Source organism: Nerophis lumbriciformis, linkage group LG06, assembly GCF_033978685.3.
Source record: "Nerophis lumbriciformis linkage group LG06, RoL_Nlum_v2.1, whole genome shotgun sequence".
In the NCBI taxonomy this organism is placed as follows: Eukaryota; Metazoa; Chordata; class Actinopteri; order Syngnathiformes; family Syngnathidae; genus Nerophis; species Nerophis lumbriciformis.
Window position 1 is genome coordinate 39223451 of NC_084553.2, and position 21537 is coordinate 39244987.

General features: G+C 39.3%; 1 protein-coding gene across 2 annotated transcripts in view; it reads left to right on the top strand.

The window, feature by feature from the left end:
- Window positions 1-21537, top strand: part of galnt2 (UDP-N-acetyl-alpha-D-galactosamine:polypeptide N-acetylgalactosaminyltransferase 2) — a 134451-nt gene that overhangs the window by 8943 nt on the left and 103971 nt on the right. Inside the window, exon 1 of one of the 2 annotated variants that reach the window (XM_061964290.1) lies at window positions 20443-21443. The exons of the other annotated variant lie outside the window; for it this stretch is intronic. The gene's annotated coding sequence lies outside the window, so the exon portion shown is untranslated. Of the gene's footprint in view, window positions 1-20442; window positions 21444-21537 lie in introns of those variants that run through there. 2 annotated transcript variants of the gene reach the window in all.

Here is a 21537-nt window from a genome sequence, read left to right on the forward strand (position 1 = left end):
GCAGTGGGAACAGAGACGTACAGGACACTGGCATGAGTGTGTGCGTGCTGGCCAGTCAAGCACTGTGATGGCATGGACATAAAACCCAGGTTTTGGTGCTTCTGGCGGTATGGGCAGGGGCCAGGTCCTGCTGAAAGATGAAATCTGCATCTCATACAGCTCCTCAGCAGAAGGAATCATGAAGTCCTCTAAAACATTCTGGTAGACTGATGCGGTGACCTTGGATTTAAGAAAGCACAGTTTACCAACACCTGCTCTGGACATTGCACCCCAAATCATGACTGACTGTGGATATTTCACACTGGATTTCAAGCAGCTTAGGTTCTGTTCCTCACCTGTCTTCCTCCAAACCCTTTGACCTTCATTCCCGAATGAAATTTACTTTCATCGGAAAAGTGGACTTTGGACCATTGGCCAACAGTCCATTCAAGCTTCTCCTTGGCCCAGTTGAGACGCTTCCTACGTTGGCTCAGGCTCAGAAGCGGTTTGACCCGAGGAACCCGACAGTTGTAGCCCATCTCCCGGATGCGTCTGAATGTGATGGGTTTTGAAGCTGTGACTCCCACCTCATTCCACTCTTTCTGGATCTCTTCCATATTCATGAATCTTCTCTGTTTGATAATCCGCAGGTGCTTGGAGTTTAGTAGATGAGTAGTGTGTGACACTCAGTTTAAAACATTCATGCCCTGTAAGATTTGGGCTGATTTTTTCACAGTATTCTTCCATGATATTCTAAATTTTTTGGAAAGGGGCTGTTTATATATACAGTCGCGATCAAAAGTTTACATGCACTTGTAAAGAACATAATGTCATGGCTGTCTTGAGTTTCCAATAATTTCTACAACTCTTATTTTTTTGTGATAGAGTGATTGGAGCACATACCGTATTTTCCGCACTATAAGGCGCACCGGATTATTAGCCGCACCTTCAATGAATTACATATTTCATAACTTTGTCCACCAATAAGCCGCCCCGGACTATAAGCCGCGCCTACGCTGCGCTAAAGGGAATGTCAAAAAAACAGTCAGATAGGTCAGTCAAACTTTAATAATATATTAAAAACCAGCGTTCTAACAACTCTGTTCACTCCCAAAATGTACGCAAATGTGCAATCACAAACATAGTAAAATTCAAAATAGTGCAGAGCAATAGCAACATAATGTTGCTCGAACGTTAATGTCACAACACACAAAATAAACATAGCGCTCACTTTCTGAAGTTATTCTTCATTCGTAAATCCTTCGTCTTCGGTGTCCGAAGTGAAAAGTTGGGCAAATTTACGATCCACTGGCAGATGTTGGCGTCGTCTGGCGCTGCCTCCTCGTCTTAGTGAAGGTGTGTTCGCCTTCTGTCTTCCATTGTTCCCACGCAGTTAGCAGTCTAGCTTCGAATGCCCTGTTGACACCAATATCTAGCGGCTGGAGGTCTTTTGTCAATCCACCCGGAATGACGGCGAGTATTGAATTAAGCGCGTAAGCGTGTCTCTCAATGTGCTGTTATGAGCTAGCAAATATAACAACTACACTACCCAGCATGTAACGATAGTTACGAGCATGCGCGGTAGCCCTGAGAAGTTCCCACGCAGTTAGCAGTCTAGCTTCGAATGCCCTGTTGACACCAATATCTAGCGGCTGGAGGTCTTTTGTCAATCCACCCGGAATGACGGCGAGTATTGAATTAAGCGCGTAAGCGTGTCTCTCAATGTGCTGTTATGAGCTAGCAAATATAACAACTACACTACCCAGCATGCAACGATAGTTACGAGCATGCGCGGTAGCCCTGAGAAGTTCCCACGCAGTTAGCAGTCTAGCTTCGAATGCCCTGTTGACACCAATATCTAGCGGCTGGAGGTCTTTTGTCAATCCACCCGGAATGACGGCGAGTATTGAATTAAGCGCGTAAGCGTGTCTCTCAATGTGCTGTTATGAGCTAGCAAATATAACAACTACACTACCCAGCATGCAACGATAGTTACGAGCATGCGCGGTAGCCCTGAGAAGCGATGTTGTATGCTGGGAGTTCGAATGTGGTTATGAGCACGCTGTGAGAAAACGTTGAGAACTCAGTTAACACGCCTCGTCTGCATTATTTATAATTAGACAGACAACACACTTAATAGGAGCCATTTTGGGGTCTTTACATAAACACACAAATGGAAATGAAACGTCACATATCCCAGCATGCACCGCGCGCTTCTTCTACGGGGAAAAAAGATGGCGGCTGTTTACCGTAGTTGCGAGACCTAAACTTTATGAAAATGAATCTTAATATTTATCCATATATAAAGCGCACCGGGTTATAAGGCGCACTGTCAGCTTTTGAGAAAGTTTGTGGTTTTTAGGTGCGCCTTATAGTGCGGAAAATACGGTACTTGTTGGTCACAAAAAACATTCATGAAGTTTGGTTCTTTTATCAATTTATTATGGGTCTACTGAAAATGTGACCAAATGTGCTGGGTCAAAAGTATACATACAGCAATGTTAATATTTGGTTACATGTCCCTTGGCAAGTTTCACTGCAATAAGGCCCTTTTGGTAGCCATCCACAAGCTTCTGGTTGAATTTTTGACCACTCCTCTCGACAAGATTGGTGCAGTTCAGCTAAATTTGTTGGTTTTCTGACATGGACTTGTTTCTTCTGCATTGTCCACTTGTTTAAGTCAGAACTTTGGGAAGGCCATTCTAAAACCTTAATTCTAGCCTGATTTAGCCATCCCTTTACCACTTTTGACTTGTGTTTGGGGTCATTGTCCTGTTGGAACACCCAACTGCGCCCAAGACCCAACCTCCGGGCTGATGATTTTAAGTTGTCCTGAAGAATTTGGAGGTAATTCTCGATATTTTGATACCGATAACAAAATTATTTTGATACTTTTCGGTACTTTTGGGGGGGGGGGGCGGACTGGTACTTTTCAGAGGTGGTATAGTACCGAAAATGATTCATTAGTATCCCGGTACTATACTAATACCGGTATACCATACAACACTAGTGTACCGGTATATATAGTAGGGATGTCTCGGTATGAACATTTCTCATCATGGTTATTGTGACCAAAATTATCATGGTTATCATTATTATCGCAGTATTTTTAAATGTGCTCAAAATTTTCACAAAGTATACTGAAATTCTTTAACCAAGTTTTAAAAAAACACAAAACACATTCAAAATGATTTCCTTTGTAGAAGAAACATTATTGTAGATAAACACACTGTTTCATGTACCTCAAATATAAATTGAATGTGCATATGAAAGCAACATAAGCATTGTAAACAAAGTAATATGGCAGAAAAAATAACATAAATAAATAGAATAAATGTTAAAATTGTGCAAGATGGACATAAAAGATTAAAAAAATAAAAACAAATGTAAGAATTTTGTAAGGTGGCACCTGATGACCATAAGATATAACTGCAGTTTTTTTCCATACAGATAAAAATAGTGTTCATGTATGAGATCAAAATAATAATTAAGATTTTTTTAAAATCATTATTAAAATTGAAATCACGATTATTGACGCCATCATGTAGTTTGTAATGTCTTATAAAAAGGCTATAGATAAACGGTATCCATATATTTACAGACAGAAATTTTATTTTTTTTGTTCGTTAATAGTTAAGTATCAACCCGTCATCTTTTTCTCATTACATGATGCCTTTATCTCTATTTTTACAAAGTATAAACAGGAGTGATACCTCTCACATCAAAAATACAATCTTCACAGCTCTGCGTTCAATTTGATGAGGTGACAAAACATTATATATAGTGTTTATCTTATTTGAATACTGGTAACATTTGCAGTTAAATAAAGTATGAGTGACCATCTCAGTAAGCAAACTAAAGACTTTATAAAAAAAGTTGCGGCAACATTCCCGACAAATCGCCTGCTGCATGTTTCCTTGTCATTAACTTTGTCACATCAGCTGATGGATGCTGTATTGAGAAAATGAATAAATCAAATAGTTTTCTCCTTCGCTGTATACTTTTAGTGTGAGACAAATGAATCTGTCTCCAATATTGTCCAGTAGTGCGCTCTTAAATGCACGCTGAGACTCCATGGAAATGAAGCCAGCTACAGCGCTCTGTTCACTCCAAGGTGAAATCTCCGTCGCAAAGTCTCTGTTCCGGCATGTTTTTTCAAGCTAAACGGCACTAAATTTACAGTAGTTAAAAATGTAAGCGGTATTCCTAACCGTCGGGAATTTTATCGTGGTTTATCATTACCGTATATTGTTTACCGTTAACTGTTGACTAAAATGGCCACATGAAGAAACTAACCCGTTTTATTCTAGATTGGCAGGCAAGTATTACAAAAGTAGTGGTTGAATAAGCAGTATTGCTCCTTCTTCAATGTCTCTACTGTATGAGTCATTTGGAAACACTACTTCCTGATGATTAGCCTGCAGAAAACGCTTCAAGTTGGTTGTATTTTTACCGGAGAAAATCGAGTCACAGGGTTTACAGCGTATCTTGTTCTTTACTGCTGCAAAAGTAAAATGTCTCCATATGTCTTCTCTTTCTTCCAGGTGTAGAAGACATATTGAAATGTGTGTACAGTAGGGTTATAACAATATAAGAACTTCATAGTCACGGTTATCATTATCGCAGTATTGTGGAATGTGCTTAAAAAGCTTTTTAAACATAATTAAAATAAATAGACACACTGTTTGAAAAGCCACAATACATTGTGCATGTATTGTGTTTCTATATGCCTCACTGAAGTGTTTAGTCTTGTGTTGTATCTGTTTTAATAGCTAAACATTTATTTTTGTACTGTAAATATTGGTTTGTACTGTAGCACTTTAGGGATTTATTTAAATGAAAAGGGCGTTATAAATAAAGTCTATAAAAATTATGAATTACTTCTGGCGCGGGTTGTCCTCTGTTTAGCGGTACTTGAACGCACCATAAAACACCTCCATGTCTTTTTCCTCTGAGGAAAGATCGATCATCATAACACGTGGGTTTCCGTTTTCGAAAGATTATGGGTAATCCTCGCGCAAGCCGCCATCTTGTGTGTCGTAACTTTGTTTATTCGCCTGCGGCAGCTTATTAACCTGCAGCAGTTTTCTAAATATTTTTCGCACTTTTGCTTCGACAATGATGTCAACTTCGGGAAATTTGAAAGAGGACATGAAAGTTTCCTACATACAGATGTTAGATGGGGTTTGCAAAGCCAGGTTTTTACAGAAATTGAAGGATATGGGCGATAAAGATCTGTATCAGATGGGAAAAGACGAATGGGCTACTGATTTGGAAGTTAGCCGGACATCGTCAACTATTTGGTGATCAATGTAAGTGCCTACACTCTGGATGAGCTCAATGGCTTCAAGTAGTTGGAAGCGAATAATTATGTTGTGTGTGAATGGTTACAGGAAATTAATCTGGCTACCGTATTTTTCGGATTATAAATCGCAGTTTTTTTCATAGTTTGGCCGGGGGGTGCGACATATACTCCGGAGCGATTTATGTGTGAAATTATTAACACATTATCGTAAAATATCAAATAATATTATTTACCTCATTCGCGTAAGAGACGAAGCAAATGTCAGCAATCGTCACACACACACATCAGCAATCGTCACACACACGTCAACCAATAAGAATTCGGCGGGGGAGGGTCATGGCAGAAGTGCATTGTGCGTCATGGCAGAAGTGCATTGTGGGTCATGGGATCCTAACTGCTGCTATGTCCGTAGCTATTAAAATGGACCATTTCAACATTGGCGGTAACTTATAAAAACTGAGAAGGGCTGAACAAAAATGGCACCGAAAAGGAAATCATATACTGCAGATTACAAGCTGGACGTAGTGAAATATGCAGCAGAAAACGGCAATCGAGCAGCAGCAGAAAGAAAGGAAGCGGCGCATACCAGGAGCGACAACGAGGAAGAAGATTTAATCGGATTTAGCGATCAGAAGCGACAGATTGTTTGGTAAACGTATAGCATGTTCTATATGTTATAGTTATTTCAATCAATCAATCAATCAATCTTTATTTATATAGCCCTAAATCACAAGTGTCTCAAAGGGCTGCACAAGCCACAACGACATCCTCGGTACAAAGCCCACATACGGGCAAGGAAAAACTCACCCCAGTGGGACGTCGATGTGAATGACTATGAGAAACCTTGGAGAGGACCGCATATGTGGGTAACCCCCCCCTCTAGGGGAGACCGAAAGCAATGGATGTCGAGTGGGTCTGACATAATATTGTGAGAGTCCAGTCCATAGTGGATCCAACATAATAGTAAGAGTCCAGTCCATAGTGGGGCCAGCAGGACACCATCCCGAGCGGAGACGGGTCAGCAGCGTAGAGATGTTCCCAGCCGATGCACAGGCGAGCGGTCCACCCCGGGTCCCGACTCTGGACAGCCAGCACTTCATCCATGGCCACCGGACCTGTGCCCCCCCAGCCCCTCAAGGAAAAGGGGAGCAGAGGAGAAAAGAAAAGAAACGGCAGATCAACTGGTCCAACAGGGGGGCTATTTAAAGGCTAGAGTATACAAATGAGTTTTAAGATGGGACTTAAATGCTTCTACTGAGGTAGCATCTCTAATTGTTACCGGGAGGGCATTCCATAGTACTGGAGCCCGAATAGAAAACGCTCTATAGCCCGCAGACTTTTTTTGGGCTCTGGGAATCACTAATAAGCCGGAGTTCTTTGAACGCAGATTTCTTGCCGGGACATATGGTACAATACAATCGACAAGATAGGCTGGAGCTAGACCGTGTAGTATTTTATACGTAAGTAGTAAAACCTTAAAGTTACTTCTTAAGTGCACAGGAAGCCAGTGCAGGTGAGCCAGTATAGGCGTAATATGATCAAACTTTCTTGTTCTTGTCAAAAGTCTAGCAGCCGCATTTTGTACCAACTGTAATTTTTTAATGCTAGACATAGGGAGACCCGAAAATAATACGTTACAGTAGTCGAGACGAGACGTAACGAACGCATGAATAATGATCTCAGCGTCGCTAGTGGATAAAATAGAACGAATTTTAGCGATATTACGGAGATGAAAGAAGGCCGTTTTAGTAACACTCTTAATGTGTGATTCAAACGAGAGAGTTGGGTCGAAGATAATACCCAGATTCTTTACTGATTCGCCTTGTGTAATTGTTTGGTTGTCAAATGTTAAGGTGGTATTATTAAATAAATGTCGGTGTTTATTTGAATGACTCTTACCATAATATGTTACGTTAACATACCAGGCACGTTCTCAGTTGGTTATTTATGCGTCATATAACGTACACTTATTCAGCCTATTGTTCACTATTCTTTATTTATTTTAAATTGCCTTTCAAATGTCTATTCTTGGTGTTGGATTTTATCAAATAAATTTCCCCCAAAAATGCGATTTATACTCGAGTGCGACATATATATGTTTTTTTCCTTCTTTATTATGCATTTTCGGCCGGTGCGACGTATACTCCGGAGCGACTTATAATCCGAAAAATACGGTACAAAGGAAGATAAATGTGTGCACATCGCTCATGTTCATCACTCACAGAGATCAAGATCATGTTTGGTGCCATGGGTCAGATCAGAGAAGATCGGTCGTGTTTTATCAGGACACTGTACGTGTATGGCAGGCATTTGTGAAATATGTTCACATGTTGCTGCATTGTTATTTGCAATTGAAGCGAGAGTAAAGATGCGCGACAGCACAACAGTTACACAAGAAAAATCTTCCTGGCTACTTCCATAAGCATAACAGCCTTTATCATCACCAAGGAAAACAACATAATTCAAAGCACATTACCTGTTACAAAATGATCAGAGCAAAATTTATAGTGTCGTTTTACTGGATCGGGACTAAATCCAGCTCGATTGATTATAGCCAGCCACAGGTTGCGCCTTTCTGTCCACAGTCGCTCGGTTTATTTTCCCTGCTTTACAATGATCTTAGGTATATCGTAGTACTTGTCCTGAATTTGCATGATTTCTATAACCCCACTCAACACGTGTGACCCATTTCGCACAAAAATAACAATAGAGGCGTGCTTGGTTAAAAGTGTTTGCATACACGCTTCGCTTAGTTTTGACACACAAGATTGCGGACGTCATCGGAAACCTATTTATTCCGTGCGAAGAGAACACAGCTTGTAGGTTCAATGTGCACAACTGAATAACTTAGTCGCTTAGACAGTAATGTGTTTAGATTGTTTTTAACGGGAAAATACGTATGTCTCTTGTTTTCATTTTAGTTATTAAGCTAGCGAGCTGGCACCAGTCAGTCCGCCATGAGTTTGATAATACCACCTTAACATTTGACAACCAAACAATTACACAAAGCGACTCAGTAAAGAATCTGGGTATTATCTTCGACCCAACTCTCTCCTTTGAGTCACACATTAAGAGTGTTACTAAAACGGCCTTCTTTCATCTCCGTAATATCGCTAAAATTCGTTCCATTTTGTCCACTAGCGACGCTGAGATCATTATTCATGCGTTCGTTACGTCTCGTCTCGATTACTGTAACGTATTATTTTCGGGTCTCCCTATGTCTAGCATTAAAAGATTACAGTTGGTACAAAATGCGGCTGCTAGACTTTTGACAAGAACAAGAAAGTTTGATCATATTACGCCTATACTGGCTCACCTGCACTGGCTTCCTGTGCACTTAAGATGCGACTTTAAGGTTTTACTACTTACGTATAAAATACTACACGGTCTAGCTCCAGCCTATCTTACCGATTGTATTGTACCATATGTCCCGGCAAGAAATCTGCGTTCAAAGAACTCCGGCTTATTAGTGATTCCCAGAGAACAAAAAAAAGTATGCGGGCTGTAGAGCGTTTTCTATTCGGGCTCCAGCACTATGGAATGCCCTCCCGGTAACAGTTAGAGATTCTACCTCAGTATAAACATTTAAGTCCCATCTCAAAACTCATTTGTATACTCTAGCCTTTGAATAGCCCCCCCTTTTTAGACCAGTTGATCTGCCGTTTCTTTTCTTTTCTCCTCTGCTCCCCCCTATCCCTTGTGGAGGGGAAGACACACAGATCCGGTGGCCATGGATGGGGTGCTGGCTGTCCGGGGTCGGGACCCGGGGTGGACCGCTCGCCTGTATATTGGTTGGGAACATCTCTGCGCTGCTCGCTCGGGATGGTTTCCTGCTGACCCCACTGTGGACTGGACTCTTACTGTTATGCTGGATCCACTATGGACTGGACTCTCACAATATTATGTTAGACCCACTCGACATCCATTGCATTCGGTCTCCCTAGAGGGGGGGGGTTACCCACATATGCGGTCCTCTTCAAGGTTTCTCATAGTCATTCACATCGACGTCCCACTGGGGTGAGTTTTTCCTTGCCCTTATGTGGGCTATACCGAGGATGTCGTTGTGGCTTGTGCAGCCCTTTGAGACACTTGTGATTTAGGGCTATATAAATAAACATTGATTGATTGATTGATTGATGAGTTTATCAAAATGCAGTTATTAATGTCTGTTTCTTAGGTCATTTTCATTTCAAAGGGTAATACTAATCGTCTGGAGTTTTGCCGCCGTCCACATTATTACTGTTCATCGCTACAATATAGTCTTGTTTCCCGGTGAAAAATCTGTGTCTCGGTAGTTGTAGTTCAGATTGGATCCTCGCCGTGAGGCTCCGTTTGATGGGTGAAATCGAGTCAAACGTCACTGAAGCATACGTTGGATTGGAGAAACAAAGTCATGTGACAGTGCCTGCTGGAAAAAAGCTTGCTTTTTATTTTTTTATTTTTTCCCAAAACTTAATTTTGATAACAGTAGAATACAGACGTTTAAGAATTCCAATAACACAAATCAAAATGTTCTATTTTAACAAGAAGTAACATATAAACATAAAGGAGTAATGAATAAAACACAAACACACACATATAAATAAAATAATATTAAAAAAATTAATTAAAATTAACAAGGAACATGATATGTGTGCAAGGAATACCACTAAATAAAATCAAATGAAACTATCAGGCTATACATTTATATTTAGGTTTATGAATGTGAAATTTACCTAGAAGACACAAGAGTTTTATTGCATTCTCCAACTCTTGATTAAAATTACAATCTGTACAAACAAAACCATTAATTTTTTTTAACAAAAAAATTGTATGGAAAGTACTAAACAGAATAAAAGACACTTCAGTCCAAAATAATTGATTTATTCTTTTTCAGTTTGACAAAATGTGCATTCTGAAGGAACATTTTGTATGAATTTGGCTAAATATGAGTTACATGGGTAAAATGTATTAATTATTTTGACGTGTACTTCTTTAGTTTTATTTGGGATGACAAATTTGTTATGTTTAGTCCACATTTTTCTGAAATCAATATGAGGGAAGGAGTTCCTCCAGAATGCAATGGCCTTGGGTGGACAACTTTTATCTAAATTCAGAGAATTTCTTATGTGTTTGTTGTTACATTTTGGATCTAGGAAGTTTCTCCCAGCTATCATTAAGCCTGGTAAAATACCTTCCTGCTGTTCATACTGTAGAGAAGATTTAACCAGCTGAAGAAGCTGGCCTGAAAGGCTATTTATCAATGTGTTATAGTCATTAATACTCATTTCAATATTATGTGTTTCAGTAAACATAATATAATCTAAAGACATTCCATTCCTATCAAAACAAATTTAAAACAATTTTTTTTTTTTCAGCGCATTGTTTGTAAAAAAATGTCTTGTTTCTGTGTAATATGTTATTGGTTATTCCAAAGAATGCTTTTATGTGGGGAGAAATTGTGTTTATAGGCCAACTTCCAAAAATCCAGAGCTTGTTTGTGAAAATTAGATGACTTAATGGGTAATTTAGAACATTTAAAATCACAACTTAGTAAAAACCTGAGGCCACCACATTTTTCAAATAGGAGGTTGGGAAAAACAAACCAGGAGTTTTTATCAGACATTAGACATTTTTTGATTCATTTGATTTGAACTCATGGTTAGCATCTGCAGTCAGTGTTCAATTCCTATATTCTTTTTGTAGATCCACGTTTTGGCTATAAAAATTATTAGGATTGTTTTCCCTGTGTTCCAACCATTTAGCTCTTGATCTTATAAATGCACCTTTATCCTTTTCAATATAGAAGAAAGCTTGCTGACAAAACAAATTTGTCTTTGCAACTCTTATTGAATTGATTATAAAAAAATTATGATACAAATAACTAACGATCGGAATGAAACTCAATGTAACGGAGTAAAAGTTGCGTTTCTTCAAAAATACTCAAGTAAATGTAAAAAGTATGTTCTATTAAAACTACTCTGACAAGTAAAATTGTTTCAATAAGTTACTTAAGTAAATATAACGGAGTAAATGTAGCACGTTACTCCCTACCTCTGCCTACGTCACAGCCACCAAGCCGTTTGGACTGATGACTAAGCGGGAAACGAGAGCCATCTCATTTTTCAGGGTGTGTTTTCCACCACTACGTCTTAGCCCCTCTGTGTGGAGCGGTGAGGGCTACGGGTCCACTGAAAATGAAGATAGCCATTACAGTGTAACTACAAGCAACAAAAGGTAGTAGTACAAGTATAATTGTATCTTCTGTGCTGCAGCTGACTTTGTCAAGCAATGTTTTATGATTCCAATTTTACCCAGCTTGTCAAATCCATCTGAGAGTGCAGGTTGTTCTCTGCAGTGTCAAGAACATTGAGATGACAAGTGTTACTCATCTAATTGCAACCATCCCTGATGTTGTTGGCCTCCACTCACCGGATGCAAAGTATGATACTGTTTTAATTGAGATAATGCACTTGTTGCTGGAGGGTAGGTTTCAAAGTGTTGACAGCAAAGAAATTCATGCTGTTGTCTTTTTGCTGTATAAACGCCAGACGAAGGGCAAATGGCAGCATTAGCATTCTATCAGGTGGGTAAGACATTGCAACACATACCAACGTGGACAGATAGCTCCAAAAAAGAGCCTGGGTCGTCATACTGTGTGTATTAGACATGCATTGAGGTGATGATTGCATTGCATGCAGACAACACACCTCATTGTTGTCGCCCTAATATTTCCTCGTAGCTGTGTGCGGGATACATTATATGGCATTCCGGTAACTACATCATCTTCTTTGTGGGTGACCAAGGGTTGGGGGATTGTGGTCAAAATCTAAATCTTGATTCATTGAACCTTTAACCTTAATTTTGGTTAATACATGATTAACTCACTCTTAAGTACTACACAACTTTTTAGTCAACATGTACTAGCTTCACACCTGATACAGATAAAAGTGAGGGACAGAAAGTCTGCGTCCTGTGATGATGTGGAGATCCAGGCATCACAATGCACCTCCAACAAGCTTCATGGCTAGCGATAATGCTAATGAGAAGACTCTTTTCCGTTGTTGGAATCTCCTGTTTAGGAACACTTGGCCTTTCCGGGAAATGAAGGTGGATAAGATGAAAGCAGTGTGCCTGCATTGTTCAATAGACTTCAGAAACAAAGCCACGATCTAGAGCTATTATAAAGCTGTACTTCAGTGATGAAGCAATATGACAATTGCCTATCACAGTCATCATTGTTATCACGGTCTTGTTGAATGTGCTCCAAAAGTACTTACACACTGAAGTCTTTTAATCAAGTTTCATTAAAAATAAATGAATATATAAACAATGCGCACGCACGCACACACACACTATCACTGAGTTTTTTCAAAGTGTGGTAATCAATCACGGATTTACATTAAATTAAAATTTGAAACAAATTGTACTAACCAACAACTGTTGGGAATTTTATCAGTTTATCACTATGCCAGAAATCTTTACATCCCTAGATGCAAGACAGAACTTCAATAAACTAAAAATAAAATAATAATTTAGATTAGGAGTGTCTTAGAATAGAAGAGGACTTGAGAGTTTGATAAGGAGTCTGATTCCACCATAAACCCCGCAGTCAAAACTTTGACAGTACACTAGGTGTATTGAAGGATAAAAAGTTCCTAGATTAGTTACTCGTGGCTCGTCGGGACCTGCCACCATCAGACACAGAGCTTGCCGTGCCACTGTGCACCATGGGCAAATGGAAGCAGCCCTAATGTGACTTGCCAGAAATTGGACATGGCACGCGCCTCCTCGCCCCAAAAGTGTAGTTTCAACCAGTTCGCCCAGGCAGGAGGCCTCCCTCACTGCTCCCCTCTGGCCAAAGTAATGATCCTTTCGAAGGTTGAAATATCGAAGCCTTTCACTTCCCCTATATTGTCTAGCTTGATCTTCTTCTAGGTGCTGCACTAGAACAGAGCACATTACTAAACCATCCAATCTCTATCGTGTTTATTTTGTTCATTGGAGCTTTTTTATTTGGGGTGAAAAAAGTTGCAAATGAGATCTGTTTTGTTCTCTGCAATGAATAAGAGTGTCCCATTTATATCAGAATCAGAATAGTTTTATTGCCATTGTTTGAGAACGGGTTCACAAACTAGGAATTTTTCTTGGTACAATCAAGCAACATAAAACACATATAACACAGAATAGGTAATAAAAATGAGCTGTAACTGAGCTATCAGATCTTGTTATAGTATGTATTGTATTATATGTTTCTATTATTAACTTTAGGAGTACTGTAGTTGCTATTTTTACATCCGTGTGATGTTACTAACACCTAGTGACCAGATTTGCCTGATCGTCGACTATAGGCAAAAACTTTGTAAACAATGGCTTTATCCTTCTAACAATGGGAACACTAAAATAATTCTGCCCACGTTAATCAACATTAAACTGCCTCAAGTTGTTGCTCAAATAAAATGACAAAACTTTTCTTCTACATATAAAAAGTGCAACATTAAACAGTTTCAAGTCAACTGATCATGCTTAATTTATTACAGCATTTGGGAAGCCTGTAGTTGATTTTTATTATGTAAATGTTATATTTTTATCAACATGTGATAGCAGGGACCCTGCCATTCAAAACTAGGCTGCTACATTACTAATGATTACACACACACACACACACACACACACACACACACACACCGCACAATGAGCTAACACACACACACACACCGCACAATGAGTTAACACACACACACACACCGCAAAATGAGCTAACGTTACGCTAAAAGCTAATTAGCCTTCACCTCAAGCCAGGAATGCGAGCGAGCTGAGCTGCAGTTTGTTTCTAGAAGGTCAACGGGCTCATAGTGCTGTTACTAGTAGTTGACTGGGAGGTGTATATTTTAATTTGGGGAGAGTCCGCTGCCTGATGCTCACCTGCTAAACACCTATCTGCTAACCCCACCGCAGAAGCACTGACTACATGCGCTCTAAATACGCACTGCTGACTGGCTGTTACCTCTCTGAATACGCACTGCTGATTGGCTGTTACCGCTAACGTTGTAACCAATCAGATGGTTGGTATCCTTGATATACTGAAAGTTAAATGAACTGTGACCTTAAATCTAAAGTCTGCATCAAGCCAGGATTATGGCATACCATTACACCCCTAATAAATATTAGTAGTACCCCTAGTTTTTACCGTTTATTAACATTTGTTAATACATATTTTTCACACTGTAGTATAATATGTGTTCGCTCTCTCTGGAATACACACTCACTTGTAACAAAAGTCCAGAGAGTAAAGTGTGTAATCTGTGTCAGCAAAGAAGAGCCTTGTGAGGGGTCTCTTTTATGGCATATTGAAGTGCTTTCAGGAAGCACACATGCCGACTCGAGCTCCCCGACCTCAAAAAGAGGCAAACATTATGGTGAAACTTCGGCTCTGATTGATCGGGTCATTTGAAGAATGGAGGTTAAAAGTCATTGGCATCACAGCAAACCGATTTATCAGCGCACTGCATTCTGTTGGAAACCTCTTGGCATACTTGTGTTGCTTGATGGATGGAAGGAGAGTTTTTGTGACATGTTGTCCCATTTATTCATCAATCACATGGTGGACTTTGGAAGATGGACAGAAAAATGTGATATGTGCAATATAGTTCTTGTATTACCAGAACATTCCGATATATGTTGTTTACATAGTTGTGTGTCTGTGAGCATTGAGGCTTTCTTAGACACTTTTGGAGGTTTATATAACCTATAACCGTGTGGGGACCTTTTTATACTATTCTAGTTTTGGCATAAATTAATATCTTATTAGGCCCAGAAGATGTTGCACTCAACGTATGGTTTGTTGGTAACGAAACACTAAATTGTGCACAAGTGCTTGTTTTTCCACTTTAAATGTTGCTTTCCATGATCTTGCCTGTTATCTGCAATTAATCTTGAAATTTGAGACTTTCGGGCGTGACAGTAACAACCCAAAATAGTGAGGAATATTTGTTTGAGTCTAACATGTCATATGCTTGACTGCATTATGCACACACTTCTTTCTTTCACTTCATGTTTTATTCCTACTCCGCCTATTTGCTGTCAGTCTTGCCGGTTCTCTTTTTGTTGTTTTAGCTGGTTCCTCTGAACAGGTCAGAGATGTGGTCAGTCACTTAGGGAGCCTATTACACATCCATTGGAAGAAGTTTGTTTTACTTGTATAAATAATAAGAGAATATACCAAACTTTTAGCCCAAATAGTTTTATGTCTTTTTCTGTAAAGCCCTGTCTTTTCCATCTTTTAAATGGTAGGTTTGTTTTATCTCTGCTTCAAGCTCAGCGGGGGTGGAGTCGTGATGGGATGGTGTCGGACCCTAAAGACTGGCTAAGAATAACTAAACATTATCTAACACCGTAAAGGTGCAAGTTTGAAATGGTTTGTTTCCGTGTCTAAAATAGATTCTCTCTGATTTCACATCACAATGGCATCAATGGAAGTGTCCACCCTCGATAATAATAATGGTTTTAGGAGGTCTATTCCAGCATTGATGCTAGAAGTTAGATGTTTAAAGTGCCAGCCATCCATTTTTCCTACTGCTTGTCCCTCTCAGGGTTGTGGGGGGTGCTGAAGCATATCCCAGCTGCACTCGGGCGGAAGGTGGGGTACACCCTGGACAAGTCGCCACCTCATCGCATGGCCAACACAGATAGACAGACAACATTCACATTCACACACTAGGGCCAATGTAGTGTTTCCAATCAACCTATCCCCAGGTGCATATCTTTATAGGTGGGAGGAAGCCTGGAGGGAACCCACACAGTCACGGGGAGCACATGCAAACTCCATAAAGAAAGACCGCGATCGAACCCAGGACCTTCGTATTGTGAGGCACAAGCACTAAATCCTGTGCCACTGTGCTGCCGGTTTAAAAGTGCGAATCGTAAAATCTACTAGGAACATGTCATTTTGTGTGTCTGTAGCTCTAAGGTTAATGAGTTATGTTTGTCCATGTCTGTCTCTGACAGAGTGTGTCCTTTCAAGAAGCACACTGTTGTTACAAGAAGCATGCTTTTTATTTTTTTTTACTTACAAACTAACTCTGCACGTGTCCAACAAAGTAGATGCCATAGATCACATTCAACAGCATTAACTTTAGAAGTGGGACAGGAGTAGGTATAGACACTAAAAACCTGGTTTCCCAATAGCACCGGTGCCAATGTGGTAACCAGACTGAAAAAAGACACTATCAATGCCACATTTCAGTGCTAAATGAGTGCAGTCTCAGCCACCTGCAAGAGTAGCACTGATACTGTACATATGAAGCGTCTCGACAGAAGCACACAGAGCCTGACGTTCTTTATAAACTATATTCTCCGACCTTAACACGCTAGCAACAGCCTTCGTAACACTGCTTGCACTGCAGCGTTAGTCAGTAGTCACAACAACACAGCACTTAGGCACCAATGATGGTTACGGTAAGCAAGGTTGCATTCACGAAGCCCTGTAATTATCACTATTACAACACAAGTTGGTAATATTTTGTCATTTTCTTTATGTTCTGTATTGTATTATATAATTATGAAAATGTGTCGTAGAGCTTATTTCTTATTTTTGAATGTATTACGAAGTTATAATTACATTTATATAACTAAACTATTTCAATTATTAAGTCGGTTCAACTTGAATGTCACAAAATTCCATAAAAATAAAAATACGTTTTTTTTTTGTTGTTTTTTTATTTTTTACAAGAATTTGCATGTTTTAGACTCTAGCCACATTCTTTTGTTGAACAGTCTGAAGTTGGGTCTTCTGGGAGATTTCACAAGCTTATACTAAAACAGGTCACATTGTCAATTGCATACGTAAACAACACAATCGAATGCATCCAAAAGAGCAAGCTTCTGCAAAAGTGAGCCTCGATGAAGAATTCTATATCCCCTTTATAGGAAAATAACAGACAAATCCAATGGGTCAACGAGTTATCACGAGGGCAGGAGAGGGGTCTAATTAAGGAAAAAAAGGTGATGAAGAGGGAGACACTTGAGTGGTTCCATCAATCGATGACAGGAGTTTTTGTCAAAAGGAAGTGTAGATACTTATTTAATTTTTATTATTTTTATTTTTTAAATAAATTGTTGTTATAATTTAAAAAATATTAATATCTGAGGCTAGTTCCTCATTTTCAGGATTTTAACATTTGCACCATTCTTTAGCTGTTGAAGACAGCCTGAACAGGCCTGAAGGTCGAAGATGAAGCTGCAAATTTGTGTGCTATTAATCAAACAGTTTGACGTCAAATGAAGTTCAAATCAAAAGGGTGAGTTAAGCTGTATATTTGCTACAACGTGAACTTTGTCTATTTGTTAAATACCGGATCAAGCAACGTTTAAGACCGATTTGGTCCTAGTATCCGTTAAAATGTAAATGATCCCTCGACAGGAGCACACAAACTTAGCAACTCTAGCTATGTGAGCTACAGTGCTAACATTACAGTCTCGTTTTACTGACAACATCATGCTACGTTGGCCTATTCGCTGGAGAAAAACTAAATGATCAAACCCGCAGATCGCATAACTTGTCAGTTTGCAGAGCTCCAGGCTTTTTTTGAAGATGTGTGTGAAGCCTGCTTTTTTTGTTCTTTTTGAAAGATGAAAAAAAGAAAGAACAAAAAGAATAAAGGATACAAGTCATGATCACGTATAATAGATTCTGTAAAAATTCTCCAATCTTCTATTTGTCAACTTTTTTTGTCCCTGTCTTAACTATCAACCTTCCTTTTGTCCTCTATTGTACAAGAGACCAAGTATGAGATGCCCCCAGAAGTAATCGTCCACCACAGCTTACTCGTCTTTGCATGTTAATGACTGACCCAACAGTTTATACAAACACAAGAATGTTGACGTCCCACAGACAATGCGCTTGGCTCGTGCCATCTGGCTGATTCATTAAAATGCATGAGCACCGTGAGATAAAAGTGACATTTTAGAAGTCTTATACGGAGAGGCTGAGATAAACTGGCACCACTTAAGCTCTGCATTGGGTTTGGACTCTTGCCTTGGCTGTTTCTGTTTCAGCTTACTGAGTTGTCTTACAAAGGCCTCACATTTCTGCACTTGTTACAAAATACAGGGTTTGTTGCTTTTGTGTACTAGGCACAGAAAAGGGTCTTCCCCAAACTGTTCCCACAATATTGGAAGCGTAGAACGGTACAAGATGTTTTAGTAGTATAGCAATAATTTAGCAATGTGTACTTAATACTTTTCCCCATGTTGTTAATGTTTCACTTTTACTTTACCTCCTATGTCCCTTTACCAAAGAACTGTATCTACCTACTTACCTTGGCTTGGCGCTACTCACTCTTGTCACATTTCCATTTCCAAAAAGAGGTTCAATCGGATAATATTCATTAGACACAGAAGAAGAAGGAACAAACAAAAGCGATGAAAGGCAAATTAGAAGTTGAGTCCAGTACCATGAGTGAGATCAGCCGAAAGTACTAACGGTACATTTTTCCATTTATTTAGGTTGAATACAGTATTGACAGTTAAAGCATAACAGCACAGTATTTAAAGTAGTTTCTTATTCTCTTTGACTATATACCATTGTTTATCGAAACTAAGTTAATAGTACACAATAACTAAACAAAAGCAAGAACTACCATCCATTACTCATTTAAATCATTTGGGTTTTGCCCTCAAAGTCCTCATGTGTCCAAGGAATTTTCCCCTGAATTTGCAAACATCAACAACAACAACAAAAATTGATTTTAAGAAAATCTAAAAATCGACTTATACACTTTAGTATTTCAACCATTTTCTGATATTACCCTTGGTTTTGACATCACCAATTTATGGACCGATTGGCCCTCTTTACGTGTCGTGCACTTCTGGCTGCGACAATGCCATATGAATGTCAATAGCTGCTTACTTTCTGCTGTAAAGCGCTATTTACATTTCTTAAAGGGGAACATTATTACCAGACCTATGTAAGCGTCAATATATACCTTGATGTTGCAGAAAAAAGACCATATATTTTTTTAACCGATTTCCGAACTCTAAATGGGTGAATTTTGGCGAATTAGACGCTTTTCTATTATTCGGTCTCGGAGCGATGACGTCACGGGAAGCAATCCGCCATTTTCTCACTTTCTTCGGTGTGTTGTCGGAGGGTGTAACAACACAAACAGGGACAAATTCAAGTTGCACCAGTGGCCCAAAGATGCGAAAGTGGCAAGAAATTGGACGAAATTTGTTCAAAATACGAGGGTGTGGGGAAAGCCGACGAAATGGTCAGTCGTTTGTTCCGCACACTTTACCGATGAAAGCTATGCTACGACAGATATGGCAACCGTCCCTTATGCCACCGAAGATGATCAAGAGAAGAATATCGACCCTAGCTTCCCTGGCCTGCTGACATCAACTCCAAAACTGGACAGATCAGCTTTCAGGAAAAGAGAGCGGATGAGGGTATGTCTACAGAATATATTAATTGATGAAAACTTTATTCATTACTCGCGGTTTTACGTAAATTATTATACATAAACTGTGTTTACCAATGATTTAGCTTAAAAACATTTATTTTTTTCAATCATTTGAGTACATTCGGGTAGTCTTGTGTAATGCAGTATTTTGTGTCTATTTAGGTATGGTTAACCTGAGTGCTGAAATCGTGGAAAAATATATGTTCTTAGCGCGCCTGAAATGGGCTGTCTGCACTCTCAAAGTGCATGTTGTTGCCAAATGTATTTCATATGCTGTAAACCTAGTTCATAGTTGTTAGTTTCCTTTAATGCCAAACAAACACATGCCAATTGTTGGTTAGAAGGCGATCGCCGAATTCGTCCTCGCTTTCTCCCGTGTCGCTGGCTGTCGTGTCGTTTTCGTTGGTTTCGCTTGCATACGGTTCAAACCGATATGGCTCAATAGCTTCAGTTTCTTCTTCAATTTCGTTTTCGCTACCTGCCTCCACACTACAACTATCCGTTTCAATACATGCGTAATCTGTTGAATCGCTTAAGCCGCTGAAATCCGAGTCTGAATCCGAGCTAATGTCGCTATATCATGTTGTTCTATCCGCCATGTTTGTTTGTATTGGCATCACTATGTGACGTCACAGGAAAATGGACGGGTGTATATAATGATGGTTAAAATCAGGCACTTTGAAGCTTTTTTTAGGGATATTGCGTGATGGGTAAAATTTTGAAAAAAACTTCGAAAAATAAAATAAGCTACTGGGAATTGATTTTTAATGGTTTTAACCCTTCTGAAATTGTGATAATGTTCCCCTTTAAAGTTGACTAGTTTTCACTTATTTCTTCTTTTGTTTCAAGCTATCTTAGCTAGCATGTCTGCTCCTGGTTGCTCTCGGGTGTAAAATTTTTATCACCATCCTAATACTGGATAATGATACTTAAGATACTAAGAAATGCAGTTTATTTGCAGTAATGTAGGGGATTATTATTAACTTAAAGGAGTGTCTTCACACTGTGTATGGACATACGCAATTAGCTGCTAGCTAGGGAACTAAAATAAAAGCATCGGCGTTTGTGATCAACATTAGAAGGCATTGATTGGCAATGGTGATGACCGAGGCCGGGCCGATAAAACGGTATCATCAATATATGATAGACACATAATCGATATCAATATAAAATACACTCGATAAAATATTCGATATGCATTTATATTTTTTCGGTCGGAAGAAACCAGAAATTATGAAGCATGATTTGTTTCATGAAGTCGCTCACGCATTGGGAACCCAGCAAACAGGAAACAGAAGGTGTCACTGAGCATTGGGAGGCACACGCTAACAGCCAATCACGTAACTGTATAAACAAACAAGTGTGGTTGCGCCTTCTTTCTGTCTCGCTGTGGATTTTTTGCATAGAGTGAGAAGAGAAACTGTAGTATCTTAAATTATGAACTCAATAACAGAAACTTGTCTTTCTTGTGGAATATCGATAGCTTGTTGGTTTTAATGCAGACAGTGCGGTAACATTCTGATACTTCCAACGTGTCGGTTTAGTGAGTAGCTTCCCAAACTACTCGTGTGTAGTGTTCAATAGCTTTTTGGAGGACTACCATCGAGTGTCTCAAATCTGCAACTACCTTCAAATCTACTTTAATTATTTTGTTACCTTAGCCACGCTCATCCTCCCTGGCTTACAGACACTTTCTCCACTGATAAATAGCACCCTTGGTAAGTTGGAAATTGTTTTACTGTATTTGTTGGCAGGCTTAAATAAGTCATGAAAAGTATTAATTACTGATATTTATCAATATAAAAAACTTAT